Source organism: Lactuca saligna, chromosome 6, assembly GCF_052625555.1.
Source record: "Lactuca saligna cultivar CGN05327 chromosome 6, ASM5262555v1, whole genome shotgun sequence".
Classification (NCBI taxonomy): domain Eukaryota; kingdom Viridiplantae; phylum Streptophyta; class Magnoliopsida; order Asterales; family Asteraceae; genus Lactuca; species Lactuca saligna.
The window spans coordinates 126,337,583-126,348,011 of record NC_136422.1 but is presented as its reverse complement, the minus strand read 5'-3'; the positions used below and the strand labels follow the sequence as shown (position 1 = coordinate 126,348,011).

Here is a 10,429-nt window from a genome sequence, read left to right as displayed (position 1 = left end):
AATGCTTAAGAGAAATATTTCATATTATAATGTTATATTTATTAAATTTTTAATAATCTTTTTAATTTATAAAGTTATATCTATTAATATTATATTTAATGTTATATTTATTAATTTTTTAATAATTAATGGTACCCGATTAATCCCCGCTTAGCCGATTAAACCCTTGACCCCAGTCCATCGACTAGCCTACGTCGAGCGATTTCTACAACCTTGATATATATATATATATATATATATATATATATATATATATATATATATATATATATATATATATATATATATATATATATAGAGAGAGAGAGAGAGAGAGAGCTAGGTTCATTTGTTTAAACTAATTATTGTGTTATTGTATGCATGAATATGAAACAATCAAAATGCAAAATAAAAATAAATAAGTAAATAAATAAATAAGGGTAAATAGGTCATTTCATAATTAGTTTCCACAAATAATATCTATAATTATAGTAAGCACTGAGTTCATCTTCTAGGCTTTTTAAAGCCACAGTAACCCTAATCAAACCATCTCCAGCCGTCACTTACATCCTTATGCCTCCCACCACCGACCGCCACCCTACTCTTCTTTCCGTAATTAATCAGACAAACACAAACGACAATCTCCAATCGTTAAACATAACATGAACCCCAAATCCAAATAACAAAGCAACTTCGATCAAACCTTCTTTCCGAGCACAGGTTTGATTTTTGATGTTCGTGGGAGTTACGAATCCGAGACCTATCACATTTCAACTGCGAGCCCGTTCCTTTTGAATCGATCAATTCACAGTGCCAATTCCGAGCTGTTCGTTCTGAATCAACCATCAACAAGCGTTCGCAGGTAGACGTTCTCTGTTGTTCACCCTGATTAATTTTCGATTCAGATTTCATTTGATTGCATTACACATCCAAAAGCGAGCGTTCACAGGTGAGATCGTTCATACCATGAGATACACAATTTTGACTTTTCTGTTGACCACCAAGAACGCCCTTAATTCAATCAAGTTTCATTCGTTCGCAAGTAACTCATCATTCTTTCGATTTTGACAGCCTTCGTTTTTCATCACAATCCTTCTCGTTCCGATTGTAATCACGATTTTGATTCCAACGAAGAAATTGAAAGATTTTTTTTTCTAGTATTGCTCCAATTATATGTTCCATATATCCATTGTGAACACTACTAATCATTTCATCGACCATCTCCATCTTCTTTGTTTAAATTAGGGTTCTTGATTTCAGTTTTTCATTTGTTGTTTTTTTGTTTAATTTCTGATTCTATTGATAGGAAATGATTAATTTGCTTTTCATTCGAATTTTTTTTTCCTAATTTAACACTTCATTTATGTGGACAGTGCAGGATCTTGACAAGGTTGAATTCTGAAAAGGTATCAAATATGTTTATGTAAATGATTCAATGGATGATATTGGTGAGATTCCAATTCTATTAGAATGGAATCACGAATTCAAATTCTGTTGGAATGGAAAGACAAATTCTGATTCTTTTGGAATCACAGAAGTTGATGCTTGAAGAATAGACCACAAAATTGAAACGGACTACATTATTCTTTTAGAATGTATTACTCATTGTTAGATTTTGATGTTTTCTTTGCTGCTTTGATTGTTTTTTAGTTTCATTCTTTAATAACAAATTTAATTCTTAACAATTGTTACCCGTATTCTATAAGAAATAATGTATTTTTTGTTTTTATTCTTCATTTGATTGTTCAAGAATTTGTTATTCTACAAGAAGTTTTTAAATTCATTATCAACAAATAGGTTTAAGAATAATTTTATTATTTATGGTTCAAGAATATTTTTATTTTTGAATATACTTATAAACATATTCTGTTAGAATGTCCGAATTAAAAGAATTATAATTCTTAAAATCAAATTTTTAAAATAAATAAAATTTATGATCCCTAAAATAATGCTGATTTCCTTTATTAAATCTATATTAATTGACTAAATTACTCTTGTAATTAATTAAGTTGATATTTTCAATTATATTTAATTCAATAAAATATATTAATCATTTTCTTAAAATAAGTAAATTTGATTGGCCCACATTTATGCATATAATAACACAATAATTACTTTTAATAGAATAACCTAAGCCTATATATATATATATATATATATATATATATATATATATATATATATATATATATATATATATATATATATATATATATAGACACACATACACACACTAGTGATATACCCATGCGATGTGGCTGTGGTGAATAGTTACATTCCGGTAAATTGTTTGCTTCCAACCTATTTTTGGTGATAGTATCCACTCTTCTTTTTACCTGTCTTTTTATCTGACTCTTCTTTTATTTTTAGTCCGATTTTGTTCTAGACCATTTGGTCTAATGATCTTCATTCGCTTCTTCCGTTCGAATTCTAGTTTTTTTGCTTTTATTTCATATTTTTCGTTTTAGTTCCACTTTTATGAATTTTCGTATTCATTTTTCATTTGAGCTAAACTCATTCAATTACATTAGTAATTTTTAGTCAAGTAAACTAAATTTGTTAATGTAATATTATTTATGTTGTAATATCACATCAAATTAGAAATTTGTATTTCTTTTTAAATGTTTATTGGTATAAAAAATTAATAAATATATTGATTAACTCAAATAATTCTTTAAAGTTTAAATAATAAAAATCAAGATGTAGAAATATAGTAATACAAAATTCAAAAACAAAATTCAAAACTTTTGAATTGAACCCGCCATTGAATATTATTCTTATATTTTTGTGAATCTTAAGTATTCGTTCATAAATTATTTTTAATATAATAATATACCAAAATATTTTTTTTTAAACCTTAGATATCTAAAAAGAATGCTATAAAGATGAAAACCATTTTACATAATTTTCAAACAGAATGCTATAAAGATGAAAAGCATTTTACATAATTTTCAAACAGATTTTCTTTTTAAATGTTTTTCCAACTATAAGATGAATCTACACCTATGATAAAACGTGTAAGGTGTAAATGTTGCCTTTGTAATTTGGGTACTCTATATTTGCAAAACAATTTTGACTATGAACCAATCACTATACATGTGTTAATTTTAAATAATTTATATATAAATTAGTCAATTTCATTGTATATTAATTTTCATGGGCCAAGTTGAAATAAATAAACTCAGTTAAAAAAAAAAGATACATCGTCCAATTAGTTATCTTCTGAATATTAAATATCTTTTTGTTTTTTTTATATAATTTATATTCGAGTTAATCATTTTAACTGAAAATTCTTAAACCAATCCGCTAATCAAAAAGCTTAAGCTCATACAATTTCATGTTAACCAAATAAACCATCATAAATGCAAATAAACGAAACAATTTAACTCGTTTTCTATTCGATTCGGACGTATGTAGATTTGCAATGCCTTTGCCTCAACAAACCAATAATATGAACACATAGATAGCGGAAAAAATATATTTAAAAGGTAAAATACATAAATATATGAAAATGCCTAAATTATTGTTCAATACGATATCAACTTTAGCATCTAAAACGAACTAATTACATTCTTACGAAGCTTTTTCATGTAACCATCTTTTACTCTCTAAGCACAGTAAACGATGGTGATTTCATTTAGGATTTAATTGAAACATAGAATCGTACTTTGTCTAAAAGAATCTAACATGAGATTTCTTCTAAAATTTAATTTGTATAAAAAAATTACATTTAAAATCTAGTTCAACTTGATGTTTATGGTTCATTGTTTCCTAAAAGCAAAAGCAAATTTTCTAGTTTAACTTGATGTTTATGGTTCATTGTTTCCTAAAACGAAAAGCAAGCTTTCTAGTTCAACCTAATGTGTATGGTTCATTATTTCCTAAAACGAAAAACTTGAAACTTGCTGAAAATCAATTGAAGGGAAATTATTGAAATTGTTTGAAATTAAAAATCTCTATAAATGCATTTAACTATTCTTGTAACATCCATAAATTTTACGCCAAATTTAAACTTTTTTAATCGTAAATCAAATCAAACAAAGTTTGTTTACGAAAATGCATGATCTTCTGAAGTACCTGAAATAATAAACTGTAAACTGTAAGCCCGAGGGCTTAGTGAGCTACCCCCAAAATACCAATACCACACTGACAATACCATATCAGTAGTAATCAATCAATGAACAAGCATACTGGGCCATTGGCCTGACTAGACCGCCCTACCGGGCCTACAGTCTTTCTGAATCTATCCCGAACCTTCGGCATGACTGGTCCGCCACGTGAGCCTACAGTCTCCCCGGACCGCTCATAAGGTATATTGGCCTTCAGCACAAAGCAGGACCGCCTCAACCCAACCACAAGCAAATAACCATGTGCACATACTATCATATACTGGCATATACAAACATCAAACATATATGTCTCACTAATCATCAATCATAGAAATCTCCTGTAACTAGAGTACCGACCTAGCAGGTCACTAACATACTTACCCCTATGGATCATAAGAGCATAACATACTGTCTAACCCGATTCCGATCTAACAGATCATAACCACATGTAGTATACCATAACAATAACAACTAAAGGGCCGGCCTTGGTGCCGTAGACCCTATCGATATAGTGAGGATAACTCACCTTGAAAATGTCGACTCGGAAGATACACTCCAACCCTCGGATCACCCGACACCGGCTCCACCACCTAAGATCATAGTACAATATACTCATTAGTCCTTAACCTTATAAGGTACCCCATAACCCACTAGTCAACCTCTGGTCAAGGTCAAAGTCCTCAGTCAAGGTCAACTGTCCATGTTAACCTCGACTCGTCGAGTACCCTCGGCTACTCGTCGAGTTCCTTGAAGTACATTCCAACTCGCCGAGTCATCGGAGTGACTCATTGACTTCCTTCGATTCTCGATCAAACTTTAAGACCACCCATCGAGTTCCCTCCTTGCAACTGGACGGATACACACTCATACATATCCAAGAGAAAACTCATCCGACTCGCCGAGTTGTTCTTCAACTCGTCGAGTCTTATGACGATCTTCATCGGAATCGCCGAGTTGTTCATCCAACTCGTCGAGTTCACGACCATCTTCATGTGACTCGCCGAGTCAACTTTGCGAATCACCGAGTCCATTCAATCCTCTTTCCATAAAGACTTGTTTTGAGCCATGCAACACCTCCAAATCACAGATCCAAGCTTCTAGGGTATGCTTATCACGTAAAGTTGCAAACTTTACGTGAATGCATGGCCTTAAAGGCTCCAAATGCCAAATCTAAGTTCTTAATGGGGCATCATGCCCAAGAGGTACCTCAATTAGAACCAAAACTGTGACTTTATGCTTCTAAAATCCTAGGAAGGTCCAGATCTGAAGTTACTGTTGGATTAATGTCTAAGTCCATAAATATAATTGGTAAGACTTGACCCGACCCGGCATGGTCCATTTGGGTTGCATGGCATCATGCACTTGGATAGACTATAATGAGAGAAATAAGACACTTACGGTTATTAATATATTATAAGTTCTAGTATATTAATAATAAGAATAATGAGATTATTTAATTAGTATTGATCAAGAATTAATCTAGAATTAATTAAGTGATCAAAAGAAGACTAATTAAATATATGGGTTGATTGTGTAAATCATTCATTCTTATATATGTGGGCTTGTGATCCAAGATTCCTTATGTTGGACTAAGTCCATGGGGTGACCCATGGATACTCCATGGAGGTTAAAACCCATGGAGCATAAGGAATGGGTAAAGTCATGAGTTACATGGTGTAACCCTAATAGCCACCATATAAAAGAAACCCATGGCTCAAGAAATCGTGACTATGTCTAACACTATGTGTATGTATGAGGGCTACACGATTTCATGAAGTGTTCTTATTTCTCTCTAAGTTATTCCAAGTGTTTATGGTGTTGTGTGAACCATTTGAGGTGTCACACTTGGGGCACTAAGCACTCAAGCTTCATGAAGACAAGCAATATCAAAGAGGTATGTATTCTATCTTGTTATATCCATTATTTTGTATGCTAGATTAGGATAATACCTTGGATGTTCATATTTGCATGTATAATAGAGAAAACATAGATCCAAGGTATTTAGGGTTGCATGTACACTTAGGAGTGTTAGAATGCTCATAACCCAATAGTGGTATCAGAGCCTAGGCTTGTTTTCTTGTTATACCTGCAATAGAAGCTGAAAAATCGAGTTTTGATGCTGTCAGCCCAGCTGACTCGCCGAGTCCATGAAGGGACTCGACGAGTCCAAGGCAAAATGCATCCAACTCGCCGAGTTGTGTTCATGCACTCGACGAGTTGGACCCCAGACAACATATCTTCGAGGTTTTTGGCTAGAAATGGACTAGGAACATTACCCTAAGTTGTTTTGAACTTATAAACTTGTTTTTTAAATGTGGTAATGTTCATGCTAATCCATTTTCAAAGATAATTGTCAATAGATTCATGTTTTGTATTAGTTTAAAGGTTAGACTAATTACATGAAAAAGTTTGATTTGAATTATCTTGTTCTTATGAGTTGCTTAGATTAATAGAAAAGTTGAGTGAAAAAGTTGTTTTCAATCCAAATTAATCTAAGAGTTGAGTATAAAATGTGTTTGTGTAACATATCCTTAAGTTACATGAAGAGTCACATTAAAGACTCATAAAACTCATAAAGTTGGCAAAGGTTACAAAAAAGATGAAGAGTCTTGTCCTTAAGTTATGGAGGTTCAAGAGTCACTTCATTAATAAATAAATAAATAAAATATGTAACCTTAATTAATTCCATAAGTTATAAAATAAAGAAAAGATTAATTCTTTATTAGTTTAAAGTCTTCCATAATTTGTCCACAAGTTATGGAACTTGAAGAGTTTTTGGATTAAAACTACTTTAAATACATAAGTTATGGAATTAATTAGTTTTGAATAGTTTCAAAACTTGCCCTCAAGTTTTGGAATTTGTAAAGTTTTCTCTTATGAATACTTTAATTCCAAGTTAGCCCTTAGAATTTTAAAAGTTAAAATTCAACCCTTATACTTTATAATATTATAAGTTAATAATATTTATATGTATAAGAGTAAAGTCGGTCTTACCGCTAGTACGCCTCATTCACGAAGCCGGTCTATAAGGTGGGTATAAGGTTGTTGCCTATAAAATGGCAACTTAATGGGTGTTCACTCTCACCCACCGCTCGCTTGACTGGTGGAGGGTCGTTAGCCGAACGGGTTTGACATGACTATAATTCTCCCTTCATTAAAAGTATTAATGATAAATACTAAGTAACTAAACTTTTAATAATACCCAATCTTAGTTACTTAGAAAAATGTGAATAAGGTGCTAATCCACGAAATTACACTTTGCACTTTGTTTGAGTCGGTTAGTGGAGCGCGTGTGGTTAACCGGCACACTAACTCGTATTTAACAAGGTAGGCAAAGGGTAACTTAATGTTTATCATAGTATCGATGGAGCGTGTGTGGTTAACCGGCACATCGATTGAGGGATAAACACTTAAGGGTACCCAGTAATTTGCATGGTTACTTCACACCTTGTTTTGTGATCCTCGGCATCCCAGTCACAAAACCTGAAGGGCACACTCGAGATTGAAACATGCCATTGAACAGTTCAATGAATCTCAAAAAGATCTAGGAGTTTCAAAACCAATTAAAACCTAATAATACATTTCGTTTATCTTGGTGGAAATTGGTGAATCGTCATTCACCTACCTTCAAATTGTTTTATAGCTTGGATTACGACATACCTCTTCTAAGTTATAAAATAGTTTGTTGGGTCCTAGCCTTAATATTTTTCATATTGGGTGTCATATTAAGGACTCAAAGATCAACTATCTTGAATATCTCCCATAACATGTCTGGATTAGACATTTATGATCTTCCCAAATCTCTTGAAACAAGCTTTCCTAAATGAAGATGATGTCCCATGGATATCATACTTCTCTCTCCTCTTCCAATTATTCTCCCTAACCCACAAGTTCTTGAAAAATTTAAAGTCACTCGAGCCCTATTGGCAAGGCAAGGTCTTGGTGTGGTCACATCTTGGAGATGTAGTCACATATTGACAAGCCGGGAGAGTTGGGTGTCAAAGTCTTGAGAAAGTTGGTGGTTCAATCACTTTCTAAGTCACATAGTGAGTTCTTTTGGGACACCTATGAAATAGACTATGACAAGACCCTTAATGATCTCATCTATTGTTAAGATCAACTTCCTGAAACTTTATGGACATTGACAATGGTGACACTGGAAATACAGAAAAAGCATTCTCTTCCCAATGGAAAGGGATCGGCCATAGTCAACTCGGTTGAACAAATGATAAAGAGAAAAACTAAGTCTGTGATAGTCCCGTGTACCATTATCAAAGGGTCCATATGTTTATATTGCCAAAGAAAGGGTCATTAGATGCGAAGCTGCCTAATTTACCTAAGGATGTTAAAGTCAATAAGTTTGACTCTACTTCAGGTAAAGTCCACTACTCTAACTCTGTTAAGTTTCTATTCTGAGATTCTTGATGCATGATGTGACTGGGTCACATGGTGATGTTTTAAGAATCAAAGAAAAGTGAAGAAACTTAAAGAAAGAATATGCTGAATCTGATCGCGTAGATGGATTTCTATCGCGTAGTTTGAAGATCGGATTCTTGAGCTACTTCTTAGGAGTTATGAGATATTGCTAAGGAATAGATAACAACAAGTTTTCATATGGATTGTAAGGATAAGTTTTTCCACATATTTTTAAAATAAAAGAAAAATTTTGGTTTTATTTATTTTAAAATATCCTTACAATGGCATTTGAGGGAAAATTGTTGCTTATATGATTCCATTAATAGCAAGAGTGGAAGTATGAAATTGATTCTTTCATTTGTGGTAATGTCTAAATTTACCAAATAAGGAAAGATTCTCATCACCCAAGTTTCAATTGGACCGGGACTTGGAATCATGCAAGTTGTATAGCATGATGAATGAGAACTTTTCAAGTATTGGAAAAATTAAGACTAATTACTTATTCACATGGATGTGTGAGTCAAGTAATGGACTAAGGGATCGAGTACATAGTCATGTGCACTGATTAAGTCCACCACAAAAGATTGATAAGACTATTCGTCATAGTTTGCTAAAGCTCAGTAAATATGATTATACTTACAAGCTTAAGTGTAACTCTGAGACATTGAAAAAGGTTTCAATGCATGGCAGAGCGAATAAGAAGAATCAAATTAGGCAGAAGGATAAAAGTTTCTCAAATCTGAAAAGATGGGAGAGTACTTTAGTATCAGTTTTGTGATCATCTTAATGATTAAGAAACCATATCAAAATTAGTTCTCTAAGGAAGTCTTAGTGCATTCTTATGACTAAGAAGAAGGGATCTTGAATTGTTGAAATGGTTAAATCAAGAAGACGAGTCATACTTCATTTCAATACAAGTCTTAGAGTCATACTCCAAGATTGTAATTTGAGTGACATGTCTTAAAGAAGGTTTAAAACACTTGACAAATGTAAGAGTAAAGTTTTCTACTCTTGTACATTTGAAATTGGTAAGTTGTGATGTTTTGGATAAAACAAAGACCAACTTCGGCCAATTGTGTGAAGTGTTTGTCTTGATTAGAATCCACACTATCTCTTGGATGTTTGACAAGGGAGTCTTATAGGTCAAGAGGACAGTGGGAGTCTTAAAGGTCTTGAAAGTCTCAAGAACTAATCAAGAATGAAACCTAAAGTTCTTCACTAGCACACGACTTGAGGTTTATAACCTATCGTGTTGACATATTCTGTGCTCATTCTAGTTACAGTTGGCTTTGCATATGAGTTCTTAGAGTTCTCAATGTGTTGCACAACAACTTGGAAGCAATGGTAGGCCCTTGAGCTGCCAGGTGGCAAGAAATTAAGATTGAGTTCAATCCATATGGTTTTGGATTTTTCATTATCCTTGTCTTGTGATTATGGTTTTGACAAATTCATATGGGTAGGAACTCATACACCAATAAATCTAAGTGTCATAAGGTTTCTCTCCGATTCATGAAAATGATGGTGAGGAAACACTTTCACTAAGTAGATTTTAGCTAGATAGCAATTGTGATGTTTGCATTCTCAAAGTCGTTAGTGGAGCGTGTGTGGTTTACCGGCACACTAACTTGGACTTGTGAGAAATGGCAAAGGTCAAAACGATCAAGACTATGATTACGGCATCCCTTTTCATAGTTCTTAAAATTGTTTTGACACACCCATGAGCTATCTAAGGAAAGGTGTATGTTTTTGATAAAGTTTTATCAAAACAATCTAGTATCAGAAATATGAACTTTGGTAAGAAAGTCAATAAAGTATTGATTTCTAGAAGTCGAGCTTTCTGAGTATATGTCAAAGCTAGTGGGAGCATAAGTGTTATGCTAATAATCATCATGTTAGTGGGAGCATGATAATTACGATAAGTATTG

General features: G+C 32.9%; 1 long non-coding RNA gene across 1 annotated transcript; it reads left to right on the top strand.

Annotated features, from left to right (window-relative positions):
- The first annotated feature begins 483 nt into the window (after window positions 1-483).
- On the top strand, window positions 484-1,715 carry LOC145001307 (uncharacterized). Its single transcript, XR_013661538.1, has 2 exons — window positions 484-841; window positions 1,353-1,715. It is a non-coding gene; the product is annotated as an uncharacterized LOC145001307 (long non-coding RNA).
- The last annotated feature ends 8,714 nt before the right edge of the window (window positions 1,716-10,429 follow it).